A 21,216-nucleotide genomic window follows, 5' to 3' on the forward strand; every position below is an offset into this window, starting at 1 on the left:
TAGGGTTTGGAATGTAGGAGATGAGGTACTGGCGGAAGTAAGACTTTGATATACAGGAAGGTCTTGACCACACAATTCTTTATTAAGTGTTACATGTTTCAAAATTTTATCATCCGGGTGAAGCTATGAAATAAAGCGTGTAAGGACATTAATGGTAGCAAACATGTACATAATAACATAATTATGCATCTTAGTAATCCATATACAGAAACTACAATTAATACCGTACATACATTTAAATAAAACTTCAGTAAGAAACTCACGAAAGTGATCACATAACTGAATATAATACAGATATCATCTCATATTGTGAGGCTATCTACTCGAAGAGTATCAGTGCCACACTGGAAGAGGAGAGTACGTATGGTCCCTGAAAGCCTTGGCATTAATTGCAATAGACATAGCGTATGTACGGCGAGGTTTGAACCAAAGGCTTTAAACCTAACTCGGAAGATGGGCATTAGGTAAATTTTCATTACTATTATAGTCGATACTGATTTCTAACTCATATCTCAATTTGCATCACATATGATCACATATAAGTAATTATTTCATTCAGCTTGTGTTATAACTAATAAATGCATTAATTCTAAACTGTAGTCTAGTAGAAGACTATGTTTAACATACGTTCTTCATCACATCCTTTATTTTAAAACAAAGCAAGTAATTCAAAACAAAAGGGGGACTAATGAGCCAAATAACACTTTATATTTATATGTATTTATATTAATTACATAAAGTGTAATCAGTATGCTCCAGAATCCGTCGAAATTTAATTAATGATGTTGCACATGAAACTTTATTTTTCAGTATTTAATTAACAGTCTCTTGACTGTAATAGTATTGGTAGTTTTATTAAAAACATTTTATTGAAATAAATACGATAAAATTATTATAGTTACCAATTATACATTCAGTAATATTTATACAAATTGAGAGGTGTTTGTATTAGCGTTGACATAATATAATCGAAACCTACTTCTCCCCTTAATTGCCGGCCGCGGTGGTCTAGCGGTTCTGGCGCTGCAGTCCGGAACCGCGTGACTGCTACGGTCGCAGGTTCGAATCCTGCCTCGGGCATGGGTGTGTGTGATGTCCTTAGGTTAGTTAGGTTTAAGTAGTTCTAAGTTCTAGGGGACTTATGACCTAAGATGTTGAGTCCCATAGTGCTCAGAGCCATTTTTTCTCCCCTTAATTGAAAAAAACTCCCTGATCCAAAAATAATTCGTTTGCAAAGTTATTGATGATAAAAACTTTACAATTCTGTGACATTCACAGTAAAATTGAGTAAGATTTAAATAACCAATACTATATTCTTGTGAGCCAAATTCTCAAGTTTCTAGAAATATATATTTTTTGTCAAAATTAATTTGCTAGTTGTGAAAATATTGTAATTAAAAATTTGTGCTTCTCTAAAATTCCCGTCTGAAGTGCGAGATTGCAATTAACGGCATTACGCGCTAATTCTGAGAGTCTGTGTTTAGTTTTTGACTTTTAAAGGTAATATGCTAGTCAGCCTATGATTAACTTACTACTTGAAGTATACTATGCCACATTTCCGAAAATATTTGTTATTTGCCTGACTTGTTTGTAGAAGTGTTGTGGTGAACAGCTCATCTGATGTAAGTAAATAACGAAAAAGGTGAAGAGCAGGAAGCAAGAGAAAAAGAAAGGAATATTTGGGTTTAACGTCGTGTCGAGATCGAGGTCATTAGAGACAAGAGCACAAACTCAGAATGATTCAAAGATGGCGAAGGAAATCGGCGTACTCCTTCAAAGGAATGAACCCTGAATCGATTTGGGGAAGTTACGGAAGACCTAAACCAGGATGGTCAGACGCGGATTTGAACCGTCGTCCTCTAGAATGCGAATTTAGTTTGCTAACGACTGCGCCACCTGGCTTCCTAGGAAGCAAAATAGAAAGGTAAAAAAAAAATGATAACTAAGTAATGTATGAATTGAGAATAACAGTACTTATACGAAGAATGCACTTACCTTGTTTCATGTTTCATGTTTATCGTCTTTGCAAATTGACTGAGATGGAGTATATTACAGGCTGCTGTAGCGGAAAACTCCATATTCATGATATAGTATTATGTTGTAAAGGAAATGAGACTGCAGATACTTCTAAGAAACTGCCGGTCGTGAGCTGTTTGCGCGGAACTGTTTCAGGGCCTCGGACTGTGCTTTTACCATGTGGCGAGTCTCGTAGAAATTCGTCAACTCGTTGACAGCGGACGAACAGTTAAGAAGAGATATATCTTTGCGGTCTTCTGGAAGGCAAAAACGGTGAATTTTCTGTGAAGCCTCTCCGAAAACTACATGAAAGAGTACAGGACAGTGGAACCGATGAACTAAGACGTGTATGAATTCAAATGGGTCGTTGTTTGGAGGAAACCACGACTAACTGAACGTATCCGCCGTGTACGCAAATGTGTCGTTTCTATTGTGTCAGACCTCAGTGTGATATTTCCCAGCGGACCGCAGGTAGACATCTGTGGTATACTGCCCGCCAGCTGCTACTGACATGTGATGGATATATGGAAGTCCATCGTTATCACGCGGAGGCGGGACAGCGGCTAATGATACAAATAAAGAAAACGAGATGCCACAGCCGCATTATCAGATAAATTTATTTCAAACAGCTGGTTACTGCGCAACGCCTTCCCCATCTTAAGGTCCAGTATAAATCAAACAGGAATGGAAGTACTCTTTTGGTTTATAGTGGACCTGAAGATGAAGAAACTGTTGTGTCGTCTGAAATAAATTTCTTTGATGGTAAGGCTGTGGTGGTTTGTTTTCATTATTCGTGATGGATATAGTCCAAGGTCGAAAAACAGCCACGCTCTAAGACAAACCGTCTCTTACCAGTGGCATAATCCTCCTCACACTGTTTCCTGTTGTCATACCTTGCATTCTGATAACTCTCTAATCTACATCTACATGGTTACTCTTTAATTCACACTCAAGTGCCCGGCAGAGGGTTCATCGAACCATTTTCGTACTACTTCTCTACCATTGCACTCTCGAATGGCGCGTGGGAAAAAGGAAAGGCTAAATCTTTCCGTTCGAGCTCTTATTTTATTATGATGATCATTTCTCCCTATGTAGGTGGGTGTCAACAAAATATTTACGCATTCGGAAGAGGAAGTTGGTGATTGAAATTTCGTAACTAGATCTCACCGCAAAGAAAACCGCCTTTGTTTCAGTGACTACCACCCCAATTCGCGTATCATATCAATGACAATCTTACCCCCATTGCGCGATAACGCAAAACGAGTTGCCCTTCTTTGCAATTTTTCGATGCCCTCCGTCAATCCTACCTGGAAAGGATCCCATACCGCGCAGCAATATTCCAAAAAGAGGACGCAAAAGTGTAATGTAAGCTGCGTCTTTAGTGAGTTTGTCTCATCTTCTAAGTGTTCTGCCAACAAAGCTCAATCTTTGTTTAGCCTTCCCCACAATATTATCTATGTGGTCTTTCCAATTTAAGTTGCTCGTAATTGTAAATCCTAGGTATTTAGTCGAATTGACAGCCCTTATACTCGTGCGATTCATCGTATACCCAAAATTTATCGGATTTCTTTTAGTACCCATGTGGATGACCTCGCACTTTTCTTTGTTTAGTGCTAATTGTCACTTTTAGCACCATACAGAAATTCTCTCTAGATCAGTTTGTATTTGGAATTGATCGTCTGATGATTTTACTAGACGGTAAATTACAGCGTCATCTGCAAACATTTTAAGGGGGCTTCTCAGATTATCAGCTAGGTCATTTATATAAATCAGGAACAGCAGATGGCCTATGACACTACCTTGCGGAACGCCAGATATCACTCCCGTTCTACTCGATGATTTACCGTCTATCACTACGAACTGTGACCTCTCTGAGAGAAAATCACGAATCCAGTCACACAACCGAGACGATACTCCATATGCACGCAATTTGATTAGTAGTCGCTTGTGAGGAACGGTATCAAAAGCCTTCTGGAAATCTAGGAATGTGGAATCGATCTGAGACCCGTTGTCGACAACACTCGTTACTTCATGGGGATAAAGAGCTAGCTGTGTTGCACACGAACGATATTTTCTGAATCCGTGTTGGTTATGTATCAATAAGTCATTTTCTTCAACGTGAGATCTTATGCGTCTATGTGTAAATCTGGTGTATCAGTGTTTTCCATCTGCGTAACAAACACCAACTACTAGTTGAAATCTCATATGGCAGGACGCTTCTCGATGTGACACCGCTACCTCTAAACTTCTTGGTGTTATTCTTGATAGAAGTCTGATATTGAAAGAGCCATAGGGCAGTGTCAGAATAAATCTTGCAAGCGCGGAACAATATCTTAGTTGAGGAGCAAGCCCGTATGTGCTTCAAACGTCGGCATTAGTGTTGTGTTATTCGGCAGGAGAGTCTGCTCCTAGTGTGTGGTAACCAATCTTGCCACACAAAGCAGGTTGACATTGATCCTTACCGAACTTGCCGCCGGTGATATGATATGTAATATGAAGTCCAATCACAAGATCGAAATTCTAGTCGGAATAGCACCATCCGACATCGCACGAAAAGTAACAGCCATACTGGAAGGGAGCAAAGCCAGGACTGAATGGCACCCGAAACCAGCCCTCCTAGATGGTGGACGGCAGTCAGATTGGTATCCCACCGCTGTCTGGAGTGTCTCCATACACTTCTTCGCTGGTAATCGGGGTTCAGTTCGAAGCATGGCTCATATCTGAAGACACTTTGTTCCAATTTAGTAGATTCGAGGCCGAAGACGTGTCTGGAGACATCTCGGACAGTATCATGAATGTCGCCCGCCGTACCGTCCGACAACCACGAGTGATGATCTGAGGTCCCCTTTCATTTCATAGCAGGATTCCTTTGATTGCTATCCACGGAAGCCTTACAGGAGAGAGACAAGTCGAAGATATTCTACGCCCCGTTTTGTTGCTTTCATGGCGAGCTAGCCTGAGCTTAAATTTCAGCATGATAATGCTCCCTCACTCCCCCCCCCCCCCCCCAGACTCGGCGATAGTGTCTGTTGCTTGTCTTCAACCCTGCCTTGACCAGCAACGTCGCCAGAAACCTCCCTGACTGAGAACGTTAGAAGCATTATTGACAGGACCCTCAAATTAGCTCGGGATTTTACCGATCTAACGCGCCAATTGGGCAGAATTCGGCATGACATCCCTCATGAGGACATCTAACAATACTGTCAATCATTTCCATGAAGAATAACTGCTTGCGTAAGGGCAAGAGATGGACCAACACACTACTAACTTCTTCAATTTCTGAAGCTCTTTCTCTTGAACAAATCATCCAAGTTTGAAATTACAATAATTTATATGAACATGTACATCACATCTAGTGATTTCCGTCCTAATCGGATAATTTCTTCGTTGTGCATCTTTTTTTCCTATTAGACTGTATACCTGCTTTAAGAGCATGCCGATCTTGCGCTCTCAGGCTGTAGTGAGAACGCTGCAGAGCATGTTTCATTTTTTTTTAATTCTCCTGGTTATATTTTGCCTACATTTCCAACTCAGCAGCGCCACAATCGGATAATTTTCTCGTTTGCAGGGATCTGCTATACTTCCTAAATTAATCTTGACTGCACTGTCTGTATCTTTGTGACTTTTTATCAGTTCTTTACACAGTACGATATGGATGGGGACTATGCTTGTTCTGAGCGGGCACGAATAGATCTGGATGCTGGCCACAAACAGCAAGAAGTTGCATCGGCCACGGTCGATAGGGTTCTAGGGCTATTACTCAAAGCTGCAGCGACATAGGAGTGCCGGTTACGAGACCTGCGACACCTTTGGTGGCATTGGAATCCCCTGGTGAACTGTTGTCACCGCGTTTCCTGATGCACAACGTCTGACCGTTCTGTACTCACTCGAGACTGAGTGACGGATAGAGGTGGTTTCACGCGTGGCTGGACGGAAGACGTAAGAGAGAACGGCCGCACAACTGGCTTCTTTACGCTTTTGTGACAGGTGCAAGGTGCTACCCAGTATTCATAATACTTCTGAGCCAGCATTGGATGCCTTACCTATTGGGCCAGCGGCTGATTTTCCTGCCCAGTCGGGACAAGTGCAAGGGATGAGTATTCTAGTCACTGGGAGCTCCAACGGTAGGCGGAGCCACTCAAAGAAATAGCATGCAGGGACAGGCTGCTTTCGAGGGCACTGGGTGCAATCGGCTGCAAATAGTGGCACATGTTGCCACGAATGGCGCCTGCACTTGGGTTGTGAAATCATCCTCAGCTCCTTTCGGCGGATGGCGAGTTGGTGGAGGTTACTAGCAATGCATGAGGGGTGCAGGTTAAGCTGTCTATTTGCAGCATCGTACCCAGGCTCTATTGCAATCCTCTGGTTTGGAGCAAAGTGTATGGTCTACACTAGAGATTGGTTGGTTTGGGGAAGGAGACCAGACAGCGTAGTCATCGGTCTCATCGGATTAGGGAAGGGTGGGGAAGGAAGTCGGCCGTGCCCTTTCAGAGGAACCATACACTAGAGGATCAGGCGATTCTGCAACTGTATCGGTTCCGAATTTCTCTACCTCCGCTATGGGGTACAGAGTTGTAGGGCTCCCATTAATCGGTCAGTCATGCATTACACTCACGAAGCGGCTACTAGGGTAGCAGAATACGTGTGGCGTGCACACGACAGTTTGTAGATTAGAGAAACCCATACAATGTCCTCAGAGAATGCTCCTCCTCGAATATCGAATACAGAAAAGGTTAATAAGATATTATTAAACTGCAGGAATATACAAGAAGAGATCCCAGAATTAGTATCGCTTATTGAAGGTTATAATGCCCAGATAGTATTAGGAACAGAAAGTTGATTGAAACCGGAAGTGAATGGCAACGACATCCTAGGTTCACACTGGAATATTTCTCGTAAGAATAGGTTAGCCGCCCGTGGTGGCGGCGTATTTATTGTAGTGAAGAACTCGATTAAATCTAGCGGGATCATCGCGGATTCCGAACGTGAATTAATCTTGGTGAAGTTAAGCATCAAACGCTGGTATGAAAAGGCCATCGAATGCTTTTATAGACCCCACAGGTTAGGAGCAGTAGGAGTAGAGCACTTCACAGAGAACTCACAGAATATCGTTAATAATTTTACTGATCGTGCTACTGCAATGGGGATTTTTTCAAGTTGCTAAGTAAAGATTTGGAGACTCATGCTATCAAAGTTGGTGGCAGAGACAGGGATTCGTGTGACTTTATTCTGAATGTAAAGTACAAAACTTACTTTGAGCAGATAGCTAGAGAAACAGCTCGTGAAGGTAACGTCTTAGATCTCCTAGCAACATACGTTAATGAATTTATCGAATCAGTTAAGGTAAAGGAGGATAACAGTGTTTGTAAGGCTGTGGTAGCAACTATGACTACGGCTTTTACAAGGAACGTTAACAAAGATAGGAAGATATTCTAACTTGGCAAGAGCGACAGGATACAGAGTATCTGAGGAGTAGTCAGCATCAAATGTTTAGTGATGAGGACGAAGATGTGGAGTGCAAATGGAAAAAAATTCAAAAGCATCTTTCAATATGCCTGAGACAATTATGTGCCGAGCAAGGTCTTAGGATGGGAACGGCCCAGAGTGGTTTAACAGCAGTGTTGGAAAGCTGTTCCGTAACCAAATAGAGCTTCTTCTCAGATAAGAGAGAAGTCAAAGTCTGGTTGACAAACAAAGGCTGAACGAGGACAGTAAGGAGACAAGCGTTCTACATGTACATCTACATTTAAATGCTTGGCTGAGGGTTCATCGAACCGCCTTCACAATTCTCTATTATTCGTGGTGATCGTTCCGCCCTATGAAGGTCGGTGCCAACAAAATACTTTCGCATTCGGACGAGAAAGTTGGTGATTGGAATTTCGTGAGAAGATTCCGGCCCAACGAAAAACGCATTTCTTTTAATGATTTCCGGCCCAAATCCTGTATCATTTCTGTGACACTCTCACCCATATTTTGCGATAGTACAAAACGTGCTACCTTTCTTTGAACTTTTTCGATGTACTCCATCAGTCCTACCTGGTAAGGATCCCACACCGCGCAGCAGTATTCTAAAAGAGGACGGACAAGCATAGTGTAGGCAGTCTCCTTAGTAGGTCTGTGACATTTTCTAAGTGTTCTGCCAATAAAACGCAGCCTTTGGGTAGCCTTCCCCACAACATTTGCTATGTGTTCTTTCCAATTTAAGTTGTTCGTAATTGTAATACCTAGGTATTTAGTTGAATTTACGGCTTTTAGTTTAGATTGATTTATTGTGTTACCGAAGTTTAACGAGTTCCTTTTGGCACTCATATGGATGACCTCACACTTTTCGTTATTTATGGTCAACTGCCACTTTTCGCACCATTCAGATATTTTTTCTAAATCGTTTTGCAGTTTGTTTTGATCTTCTGATGACTTTATTAGTCGATAAACGACAGCGTCATCTGCAAACAACCGAAGACGGCTGCTCAGATTGTCTCCCAAATCGTTTACATAGATAAGGAACAGCAAAAGGCCTATAATACTACCTTGGGGAACGCCTGAAATCACTTCTGTTTTACTCGATGACTTTCCGTCAATTACGACGAACTGTGATCTCTCTGACAGGAAATCGCAAATCCAGCCACATAACTGAGACGATATTCCAAAAGCACGCAATTTTACTACGAGCCGCTTGTGTGGTGCAGTGTCATCTTCCGAGGAGGATGCGGATAAGGAGGGGCGTGTGGTCAGCACACCGCACTCCCGACCGTTAGGACGGTATTCTTTGACCGAAGCCGCTACTAATCGGTCGAGTAGCTCCTCAATTGGCATCACGAGGCTGAGTGCACCCCGAAAAATGGCAACAGCACATGGCGGCGGGATGGTGACCCATCCAAGCGCCGGCCACGCCCGACAGCGCTTAACTTCGGTGATCTCACGGGAACCGGTGTAGCCACTGCGGCAAGGCCGTTGCCGCAGTGTCAAACGCCTTCCGGAAATCAAGGAATACAGAATCGATCTGGAATCCCTTGTCAATAGCACTCAGCACTTCAATGACTTTGAAAGTAAAATTTTGTCAAGCGATCTCAGTAAACACCCCAAGAGGTTTTGGTCTTATGTAAAATCATTGAGCGATTCAAAATCGTCACCTCATTCACTCAGAGACCATATTGTCACCGAACCGGAGGATAACAGAGAGAAGGATGGATCGCGGAATTCGGTCTTTCGATATTGTTTCATCGCGGAAGATCGTAACACGGTCCCTCCTTTCTATGTCGTACGAACGCCGAAATGCCAGGTTGTGAAGTAACCGATCGCGGAATAGAAAAAACAACTACAATCGCTTAGTGGCGGAAAGGTGTCAGGACCAGATGAGATATCTATGAGATTCTACAAAGATTATTCGAAAAAGTAGCAGCATTTTATCGTAGATCGCAGGGACAAAGAAGGATAACTAGAAGCTGGCAAAAAGCGAGGGTCATTACCGTTTGTAACACTTATATCGATCAGAAGTAGGTTTATATTATGCAGCTGTGTATCTATAATTATGGACCGTATATTCTTTGTTATTTAAAGTCACTGATTTGTGACAAGCAAATTAGAGTTTTGTAGTAGATATATTGAAAAAGCTAAATTATTTGTAAAAATAATAAATAATTACAATATTTGTATGTTTATAAGGAAGAAAATGTTTATTGAAAGCTGGTTCATGCTTAGGACATTTGTATTTGTAGTATAAAAGACGTAAGGAAGTTCCTCCGCAACGAAAGTGGCATGCCGCGATGTAAAAGGTGGTTTTGGCGGTGGAGCTGGGCGCCTCCTTCGTGTGAACAGTACGCAATATGTAGCTAGCCGTAGCACGGTACACTTCGACGGTGCCAAGAGAGGCAATTGGGAGTTGCTTCGCAAAGGATTTTGCCTCGGATGTGGATACATTATTTGGTATTCTCGGCAAAACGGAATGGTTCTAATATGTTGAAAATCCTACGCCAAGAAGAAATTCTATAGAGCTATCGAACATGAAGAGCCGTGACTACAGTTAGCCGCCATGTCGCCTGCCACCAAAACTTCGCCACTACTTTACTAACTTCATACTTCCAGCTATATATATGGGCATGGACCAGTTAATTTGTGTGTGTGGTTTTAATAATAATCCAAATGCTATGAATGTGTGTCCGGAAGCATATCTTCTACCCTGATCACGAACCTATGCAGGGTCCTCACCTAAGTGCTACTAAGACCGAGGAGTATCCTGTTTTAAATGAACTATGCTGGCATTAAGGTGTTTCGAAGTAATTTATTTTTGTCAAATGTAAAAAGAGTAGTAAAAGTTGAAGTTAAAATCACAAAAGTGAAGTTCGATAGGATTTGGTTAAAGTACTCCCAGTTTATTGCAAAGTATAATTTTGCAAGAATACAGTGTCTGATTGTGTAAATGTTATTGTCTAAAATACCTGCTTCACAGGTGATAAAAAGACAAGTTAAGCTAATTTTAAACATAGTGTGGTCTTAATTTCTATCACAAATGGTTCCTTTTTCGAAATTAATTAAGCTCAGGGTTGAATCTTTTTGTCTTGTAAAGTGAAATACGAACTACTCCAAGTGAAGTGAAGGATTAGCTGTGTTTGAATTAGTCTTTTCTACTCAGATAATCATAAAGCTTGACTAGTGACATTATACCAGTTTATGGGTACCATCATATTCTCCACATACAAGAAAGATAATTGGACTATTACTGCTGGTGAAGCTGATACATGCAGAGGTGTGTAAACGGTGTATTTATGATATTATTTATCTTTATTTGTAATTTTACATGTCAGTTAAGATAGAAGCCCCTCATGTCCAAATTTAGTTCTGCACTTGATGCAGTAACATTTCAGTATTGGTTTAATTAATGATATTGAGTGTAGATGTTATTAATATGAACTTGGTGCAAATTTATTTTCCATAATTACTGGTGTGTGCGTTACTGATTATCGCTTCCACACACAGCTCGGAGTGTCCTATGTCAATTTGTATCCTGTGCACTATTGAAAGGGAAGTAGGAACGAAAGTAACTTTAATAACAAATGTTCAACTTTCTTAAACGTATGTTTCCAAATTAGTGCTTAATTGGGCTGGCGACCGTTCATTTATTTCATTCACATATTGTTTTTTCCACTTTCATTAACTCCCAAGGTTAAAGTCTGTTTAGTTTGTCTATTAATTTCACTATATTCTAAATTATAGTCCGATACCTTATCCATTAGAAACACCCACGGTCAAATTTCAAAATCCTCTCAGAAGGTAACATTAGCTTGTTTCACGGTACGCTTGTGCATTATACGTGACGCTAGTGTTCACGTTTTCGGGAAGGGCAGAGGGGCTCATACACAATTACAGACTACATCGTTGACGGAAATCTGTTGCAGAATTATGGAACATTTTTATGCTCAAGAATTATGACGCTTTTGGAGAACGAAAATCTCCTTTAAAAATCCCCAAACAGCGATCTTGTGAAGCTCACCTAGCTCTGTTTCTCCGTAAGATCCACGGCGTTCGCTGTAGACAACGGCGCTCAGCTTGATGCCGTATTTCTTGACTTCAGGAAGGCATTTGACGTCCCATTTGGAGAAAAAATACGAGAAGTATCAGAATATCGAGTATCGGAGCAAATTTGCGACTGATTCAAGATTTCCTTACAGATAGAACTCAACACGTTCTTCTTAAAGGAACAAAATCGACAGATGTAAAGATAATTTCTAGAGTACCCCAAGAAATTGTGACAGGACCGTTATTGTTTACAGTGTATAAATGAGCTAGTAGAAAGCTTCGGAAGCTCTTTAAGACTGTTCGAAAATGATGCACTTGTCTATAATAAAGCAGCAACGGCAGAAGGTAGTATCGATTTATAGAATGATCTGCAGAGCTTTGGTGAATGGTACAGGTTCTTGTAGTTGACTCTGAACGTAAATAAATGTAACATATTGCGCGGCATCGGAAAAGGAAGCCAATTCTGTTGATGACAATTTGATGGGAACAGTGTCTACGGTAAAATGTCTTTGAGTAACTAAGTATCCAAAGCAACCTTAATTGGAATGACGGTATAAAACAAGTAATAGGGAAAGCAGACGCCAGACTGAGATTCATAGGAAGAATATTAAGGAAATGTGACTCATACACAATGGTAGTATCTTACAGGGCGCTTGTTCGAACGGTTCTTGAGTATTATTCATCAATATGGGACCTTACCAGAAAGGGCTGATAGAAGAGGTAGAGAAGATCCAACGAAGAGCGGTGCACAACTTCACGGGATCGTTTAGTAGCGCGAGAGCACTACCGACGTGCTCAGCAAACTCCATTGGGATTCAGATTTCGAGAGAGCGCTTTCCGTGAGTAGTCGGACAACGTATTACTCCCCCCCCCCCCCCCCCCCCAATCACCCGCCCACAATGGGAGCTGCTTCTCAGATACGAGAGAAGTCCTAGCTGACAAATAAAGGCTGAATGAGAAGAGCAACGGGACAAGCGTTCCATGACTTTGAAAGTAAAATAACGCGACAATTCGAGAAATTAGAGCCAATACAGAGGCTTACCGACCACCAGTCTTCTCCCGCGTCATTCGTGAGTGTGGAACAGAGTAGGGGGGGGGGGGGGGGATCAGTTATTGGTACCAGAAGTACCCTATGCAACACACCATTAGGTGGTTTGCAGAGTGTGTAGAAAATTAGAAAAGAGCTTATCTGCTGTCTGTTTTTATATAATATGCCTTTATCTTCTTGTAGCCCACGGAAACAGACGACTTCACACGAAAAACTGAGTTCTGCAGCCACAGTTTTCATCCTTTAGCTCTGACTTTTCGTATTGTCCAATTAGTGGTATGATTCGATATTACAACATGATTTTGAGCAGAGATTTAAGGGATTAGAACCAGTTGGAGAATACTGGTGATTTTTTTACGGTATTGAACTCTTCATTACTTTTCGGGAAAAGCAGTACTGTGGACGGACAAATTTTTCTTTTATTTAGTTATTTTATTTGATATTTTGATTATATTTTACTTGATATGTATAATGTAAGACTTAGAGACTCTTAGATTTTTCACTCTTTCCTCGAAGAGTACGTTTATTGCTGAGAAAATACCAACAAGAAATCAGTAAGCGATTAGTTTAGAAACTAGTCATTTTGAGAGGTTTTAACGTTCGGTTTAAATTGAAGACAAATAAATCTATGTAACGGTAAACCGGTTGTTTCAGCGATAGACGCCATCCCTATCCCAGGTACCACCACCTTAGTGAAGTCAAAGACACAAGAGAGGTCTCTACGCCCGCAGGACAGAGCTAACTGTCACTCGATCTACGTCTGCATATAACTGATTACTCTGCAGTTAGCCGCGCGGGATTAGCCGAGCGGTCTAATGGTGCTGCAGTCATGGACTGTGCGGCTGGTCCCGGCGGAGGTTCGAGTCCTCCCTCAGGCATGGGTGTGTGTGTTTATCCTTAGGATAATTTAGGTTAAGTAGTGTGTTAGCTTAGGGACTGATCACCTTAGCGGTTAAGTCCCATAACACACACACACACACACACACACACACACACTCACACTCGGCAGTTCACAATTAAGTGCCTGACAGAGGGTTGATAGAACCACCTCCAAGCTACTTCTTTACCGTTGCTATCTCGAACAGCAGTCAGGGAATACGAACACTTAAATCTTTCCCTGCGAGCTCTTATTTATCTTATTTTATTATGTTGGTCACTTCTGCGTATGTAGGTAGGCACCAACAAAATATTTTCACACACGGAGGGGAAAGTTGGTGATGAACATTTATGAGAACGTCCTGCCGCAACGGATAACGCATTTGTTTTAATGACTGCCACCCCAATCTGTGGCACTCTTTCCCCTATTTCACGATAATACGAAACGACTGAACCTTCTTTGAACTTCTTCCATTTCTTCCGCCAATTTCATCAGTTGGGGATCCCACGCGAAACAGCAATACTGCATAAGAGGGAAGAGAAGGGTCTCTTTAGTAGACCTGTTAAATTTTCCAAGTGTTCTGTCAACAAATCGCAATCTCTGGTTTGCTTCCCCCGTAATGTTATCTGTGTGATCGTTCCAATACAAATTGTTCGTAATTATAAGCCCTAGGTATTTAGTTGAGTTTACAGCTTTTAGATATGTGTGATTTATTGTGTAGAGTTGATCCTGGTGCCCACAAGTGGAACTGAATATTTTCCAGCGTAAATCAGCTTTGCATTTATGCATTAGCATATCTACCAAGTTCCATTGTGATACGGGAATTACAGCCCACAACAGACATCCATTAGTAGCGGCACTTTAGTTATAACCAACCGGAACATTCCCAAATGTGTCAGGTGCCTGCATCCAGTTTCGGTTGGACGGTGGCCGTAATGTACTGGCACATGATCGTACATTGTAAGACAAATCAGCTCCACTGGAGATATCAAACTGATGCCACACTCGAAAACGATCAGCGATACCATAATCACAGATGTGGATGACTTCACACTTTCCGTTATTTAGCGTAAACTGCCACATTTTGCACGTTATATATATCTTGTCTAAAACATTTTGAAATTCGTCCTGGTCATCTGATACCACCAAAACAGTAGCTACCTCCAGATAACGGCCTGGACAGCACTTAAGCGTCTTCATGTAGTACTTGGCCGAAATGGAACTGTCATTCTGGGAAGGAGACTCTGCGATAATAAAGATGGATACTGCGCGTGTGATGCTGAGCAGTCGATGAGCCATATCCTTATCTGCCCCATGTACGTCATCTCCTTACGTTGTGACGTAAGAGGACTGGCGTCGGCGAGCGCAATAGCAGTGCGCCACCTCGCTGAAGCGTTACACTTGATCCAAGTGCCCACCAAACTGTTGTTATGGATACGCTGAGAAAAAGAAGCAGGAACAAACAGTGCGTTTCCTTACCGGTCAGGCGTCAGGCGGTGGAAAGAGGTGAGGGTTCAGTCCGTGAGGACGTGCGGGGACGCTGCCTGATGGTGTGCTCACCTCCTGAAACAACACGGGGAAACTTTGTTCAAATTTCAATGTGATCTGAAATCTGTTAAGGGGATACGGAATCACCTATCCCCGCAATGTTAATATATGCCTACTATAGGGAACATTTTCTCACAAACTACTGGAGACAGAGAGGTAAAAATTTTACTGTATGTGCATTCATATGTTACAACAATACTGAAACAACAGTTTATTGTCAAAGTATTTTCTTACAGAGATATTGTACATTTATTTTTAAGTAAATTTTTTCCATCGCTTTTTACTAGACTATCACCCCTAAGTCTTTTGTAAATCAAGTAATTAAAAAATCGTTGTTTCAGTATGTAATAGGGACCTATGTCACTACGTCATAAAAATTTCAGACTTCTAGGTTGACCAGTACCTGAGATAATGTTCCTAGATGAAGTAAAAAGTAAACTTACGGGAAACGGAGAAAGAAGATTAAAACATTCCTGATCCGTAGCTAATACCCCCTTCACAGTCTTCATAATCATCTTCAAGTCTTCTTTTGGCACCCCTCTGCACCTGTCTTGCTTTTTTCACTAATGTCTTGATTATATTATGAGCATGCCTTAGTCTGTGCTGATCTAAAAAGAACATAGCACGTACCGTACGGGAACCAACACACATACCCAACTTTTGAAGGACCTGGCATTTAGTTATATTTCCAAGATTGAAGGTTGCCACAGCATCATACACACCAAAATGTAGTGTATTAATTCCGACAAACACTGTTTTTGGGAGACGATGCCATATCACACTATTCAAGCACTCGTTGGGGTTCTGCGTTTTTCCGTGAAGACATTTCATCAGAAGACTTCTGTCAGCCAGATCTCTGAAAATGGGCTTTATTTCTGCCATGATGGCTGATGGTAGACTGTGGTGGTGAATGTATTTCTCTCCTGTTGTTAGTCCCCTATTGTATTTACACCAGCTGTTTTCACCTTTGGGGCACAAACCATGTTGTGGATGCTCATCCGTGGATGCGGTGTGGAAATATAAAGCCCATATAGCTCTCCTCATTTCTTCAAGATTGCCTGTATTTTGCCTGATTGCAAGGCCATAGCAGTTCTGAATGTGGTCTATTATGGAATCAGTCAATCTTCCTCTGCCATCCAAGGTTTTCCCATCATCTAGTTTTTTCCCTTTCATAACTGATTTTAACCTTCTCAGCCTGGCACCCATTCTCTTCTGCACATGTCCTATACATTCAAGTTTGCTTATATTTACACTGTTCCCATATGGTTTGCTTTCCAAAACTTCTTTGAATGCTTTAGAGTCACCATCTCCCAGATATTTGACATAGCGAACATTATACCACTGTGAAGAGCGATGAAAAATTTTCTTCACCCCAGCAACCTCCATGCCACCACTACTACCATAATAATTAGCAATACAGTCATCACTGTGTTCATTTTTCAGCCTGCCTGTGCACCTACAGTATTTAGACATTATTGCAACATCAATAACCTTGCCAGTATCAACACTAGTTGCTGTTACAACACCATTGTTGGAGGTGTGGCCCCTTTTCTGCCACGTGCCATCAAACGCCACTGTGAGGTCACGACTGCCGTCATTTTCTTCCACTGCTTCTTCCACAGCAACCTGCATTGACTTCTGTGCTACATCTTCAACTGCAGATCCTAGTACATAATTGTAAGCTTCAAACTTTGAAGGTGCACTTGGAAGATTTAGAACACCACATAGCATATCACCAGCTGCTTTGCCCTTACCAATTGCTCGCAATCCATAAACTAACCTAATATTTACACTATAAAGTTCAGTTTTCTTGTATCCATTATTTACAGTTACTGAAACCGAACTTGGAAACTTACAGCTGTATTTACAAACACTGCATATTAAATTAAACTGGGCAGCCAGGCCAACATGGGATTCTACTTTCAGAGAAACGTTTCCATGACATTTTTTGCAGCACAAACTGTTTTCAAGAGCTTCACACAATATATTCGTATCAATGAGTTCAAAAACTTCATTCCCTCTATCAAGTAAATTATATTTCTCTTCCAAATCTCTTAGTTTTTTATGAGAAGCACTGTTTTCATTTGGTGTAAGTTCGTTCGGCAAATCAGTAATAAGTGGATTCACATTTTCCAACAGTGATGATGATGAACTGCTTTGCTTTGCTAATGAATCATTATTTCTTTTCTTTTGCCAGTTCACACGCTTTTTAAATACTTTTGCTTTAGCTCTAGGCATTTTCACTGCGAAAAATGAAGCACTAAATACGAAATAACTCAACAACAACTACTTTCTTATATCACACTGTTTACAAAACAGTCCCGCCACAAAGTCAAAGAGTAACTTGAGGAAACCAGAGAGAAACATTTTCGGGCAACTAGTGTATAAATAGTCGCTGGAAACCGGGATATTTGAATTCATGTCACTTTAAAGGTACTGCCAAAAAGTTCATGGTCAGCCACGAGAGACGTGTATAACTAAAGCGCAATACCCGATCTCACAAATATATAAAAATAAAATAGTTATAATTGTAGTAGAGCTATGTATGATACGTCATTTTAAAGAGGAAACATGGCAGAATATAATACGCCAATAAAAAAAAAATTCGATTTTTTAACCCAAAATCCGATTCCGTATCCCCTTAAGAGGCAAAGTGCAAAGAGAGGAAATGAAAATGGGTAACAGATAGTCGTGATTACACTACAATATTAATTCATGTACCCGTAAGAAACATGGTTCAGCATTCAGGAAGACTAAATACAATTTCGATGGAGCACATTTCGGAAAACGTCTAATTGTTTTTGTCATGAAGGAAAAAACTTTATATTTGCTTATGGTGTTTCAAGTAATTACTCTCTGCAAGTCATCACACTTTGGATACTTGCTTTTGGTCGTTTATATTGGTATTTGTAAATGCTGGACTCTGTCAAGTTGTGCCTCGAATATCCTGCCTCTCCAGTGATGTTGGGAACAAACTCCGAGAACGGAGGCTCACTCTTTCACTTTCGGCACGCATGGCTCCAGAGGTCACGGCAGACTCGTCACATGCGGGTGTTCGTTACCCACCTGCAGGAAATATCCCGGGATGGTGGCTCTCTCGTGACTAAGGCCTTAGTTTCGTTACGTCGATTCCTGAGTTCAACTACTTCTCTTCTATGGATCTCTGATTATGTGTTGTTATGTAAGGCAATTACGGCTTTTTAGAAGGAATCCTGCAGGAGACAGTGGAGTATGCGCTAGTCTGAAACTCCAGGCAACTGATACTCTGTGTCAGAGCAGGATTCGAACCCAAAATTTTTGATATTTGCGAGCAAGTGCTCTATTGACTGAGCTATCCAGGCACGACACGTGAACCGCCTTCGCAGCTCTACTTCCTCCCGTACTTCTCTCGAACGTTCTTCGCACTATACTTTCATACAGGAGTGCTAGTCCCGAAGTGTAGGCTGGGGAGCGCTGGTGAAGTCTGGAAAGTAGGAGGGGTACTGGAGGAAGTAAAGCTGTTAGGGCAGGTCGTACGTCGTGCCTGGATAGCTGTATCAGTAGACAACCTGCCTAGGTTCGAGACCTAGCTTCGGACACAGTTTCAGTCTGTCAGGAAGTTTCGATTTTGGTTTCGTTACTCGGTACCGATTTTAGGCTCTCTACTGCAACAAACACTAAATATAGCACTGTTGTTGCTGTGATCTTCAGACAAAAAGACTGATCTGATGCAGCTCTCCAAGCTACTCTGTCCTGTGCAAGCCTCTCCACCTGCGAGTAATTACTACAACACATCCTTCAGAATCTGCTTAGTGAATTCATTTCTTTTCCTGCCTCTACTGTTTTTACCCTTCACCCTTCCCTCCAATACTAAATTGGTGATCCCTTGATGCCTCAGAACGTGTCATACCAACCGATTCCTTCTTCTAGTCAGGTTCTGCCACAAATTTCTCCACAGTTCTATTCAGTACCTCATCATTAGTTATGTGATCTACCCATCTAATCTTCAGCATTCCTCTGTAGCACCACATTTCAAAAGCTTCTATTCCCTTCTCGCCTACACTGTTTATCGTCCATGTTTCACTTCCATACAAATACTTTCACTAAGGAATTCCTGACATTTAAATGTATACTCATTGTTAACAAGTGTCTCTTCTTCAGAAACGCTTTGCTTGCCATTGCTAGTCTACATTGAATATATTCCCTACTTCGACCATCGTCAGTTATTTTGCTGCCCAAATAACAAAACTCATCTCCTACTTTAAGTGTCTCATTTCCTAATCTAATTCCCTCAGCATAATCTGACTTAATTCGACTACACACCGTTATCCTCGTTTTGATTTTGTTGTTCATCTTATATCCTCCTCTCAACACACTCGTCATTCCGTTCAACTGTTCTTTCAAGCAGTTTGCTTGACTGAGCTATCCAGGCACGACACGTGAACCGCCTTCGCAGCTCTACTTCCTCCCGTACTTCTCTCGAACGTTCTTCGCACTATACTTTCATACAGGAGTGCTAGTCCCGAAGTGTAGGCTGGGGAGCGCTGGTGAAGTCTGGAAAGTAGGAGGGGTACTGGAGGAAGTAAAGCTGTTAGGGCAGGTCGTACGTCGTGCCTGGATAGCTGTATCAGTAGACAACCTGCCTAGGTTCGAGACCTAGCTTCGGACACAGTTTCAGTCTGTCAGGAAGTTTCGATTTTGGTTTCGTTACTCGGTACCGATTTTAGGCTCTCTACTGCAACAAACACTAAATATAGCACTGTTGTTGCTGTGATCTTCAGACAAAAAGACTGATCTGATGCAGCTCTCCAAGCTACTCTGTCCTGTGCAAGCCTCTCCACCTGCGAGTAATTACTACAACACATCCTTCAGAATCTGCTTAGTGAATTCATTTCTTTTCCTGCCTCTACTGTTTTTACCCTTCACCCTTCCCTCCAATACTAAATTGGTGATCCCTTGATGCCTCAGAACGTGTCATACCAACCGATTCCTTCTTCTAGTCAGGTTCTGCCACAAATTTCTCCACAGTTCTATTCAGTACCTCATCATTAGTTATGTGATCTACCCATCTAATCTTCAGCATTCCTCTGTAGCACCACATTTCAAAAGCTTCTATTCCCTTCTCGCCTACACTGTTTATCGTCCATGTTTCACTTCCATACAAATACTTTCACTAAGGAATTCCTGACATTTAAATGTATACTCATTGTTAACAAGTGTCTCTTCTTCAGAAACGCTTTGCTTGCCATTGCTAGTCTACATTGAATATATTCCCTACTTCGACCATCGTCAGTTATTTTGCTGCCCAAATAACAAAACTCATCTCCTACTTTAAGTGTCTCATTTCCTAATCTAATTCCCTCAGCATAATCTGACTTAATTCGACTACACACCGTTATCCTCGTTTTGATTTTGTTGTTCATCTTATATCCTCCTCTCAACACACTCGTCATTCCGTTCAACTGTTCTTTCAAGCAGTTTGCTGTTTCCGACAGAAATACAATATCATCGGCAGCAATGACACATAACTAGTTAAATACGCTTTATCATTTGAGAAGACATTTCTGACAGCAAGAATTATCCAACAACATGTTGAAACAAAGGATGTATAGTATATACAGGCATTGGACAGAAATGTAAATGCATTCTTGAATATAAACGCAGATGTTACCCAAGCCTATAGATTGCCCCCTTGGATTCGACCACGAATGGTACCTGTGCAATGTCCTCAATACGTTGCAAGTTTCCATCGTGGTCAGAACAATACTATGTATCTTATGTTGGAGATAAGCGAATTCAAAGGTTGGTAAATTGTTAGTGATGGTATGATGGGTGTTTCCATAGTCGAGATAGCTGCAGAGGTACAGTATCGAAGTTTTACACCGCATGGAAGGAAAGCGAAGAAAAATCATCCATTAAGTAACAACGGGAGGGGGGGGGGGGGGAGTGTACATTGACTGATTGTGATAGATGATCATTGAGGAGGATTGTGACCAAAAATAAGCCGACGAAAGCTGCAAAAGTCATTGCAGAACTGCATGTCGCACTCACGAACCGTGTCAGCACAAAAAAGGTAATATGCGAATTACAAAGAGAGCTGGAATTCCATACCAACTCATCAGTGATGAAAATGCCCGTAAGAGGAAAACGTGGTGCCAATACCACAAAACGTAGACTATGGAGTAATGAAAGAAAGTCATTTTGACGAATGAGTCTTATTACGCACAGTTTCCAA

The sequence above is a fragment of the Schistocerca nitens genome, chromosome 9, assembly GCF_023898315.1.
Source record: "Schistocerca nitens isolate TAMUIC-IGC-003100 chromosome 9, iqSchNite1.1, whole genome shotgun sequence".
Classification (NCBI taxonomy): domain Eukaryota; kingdom Metazoa; phylum Arthropoda; class Insecta; order Orthoptera; family Acrididae; genus Schistocerca; species Schistocerca nitens.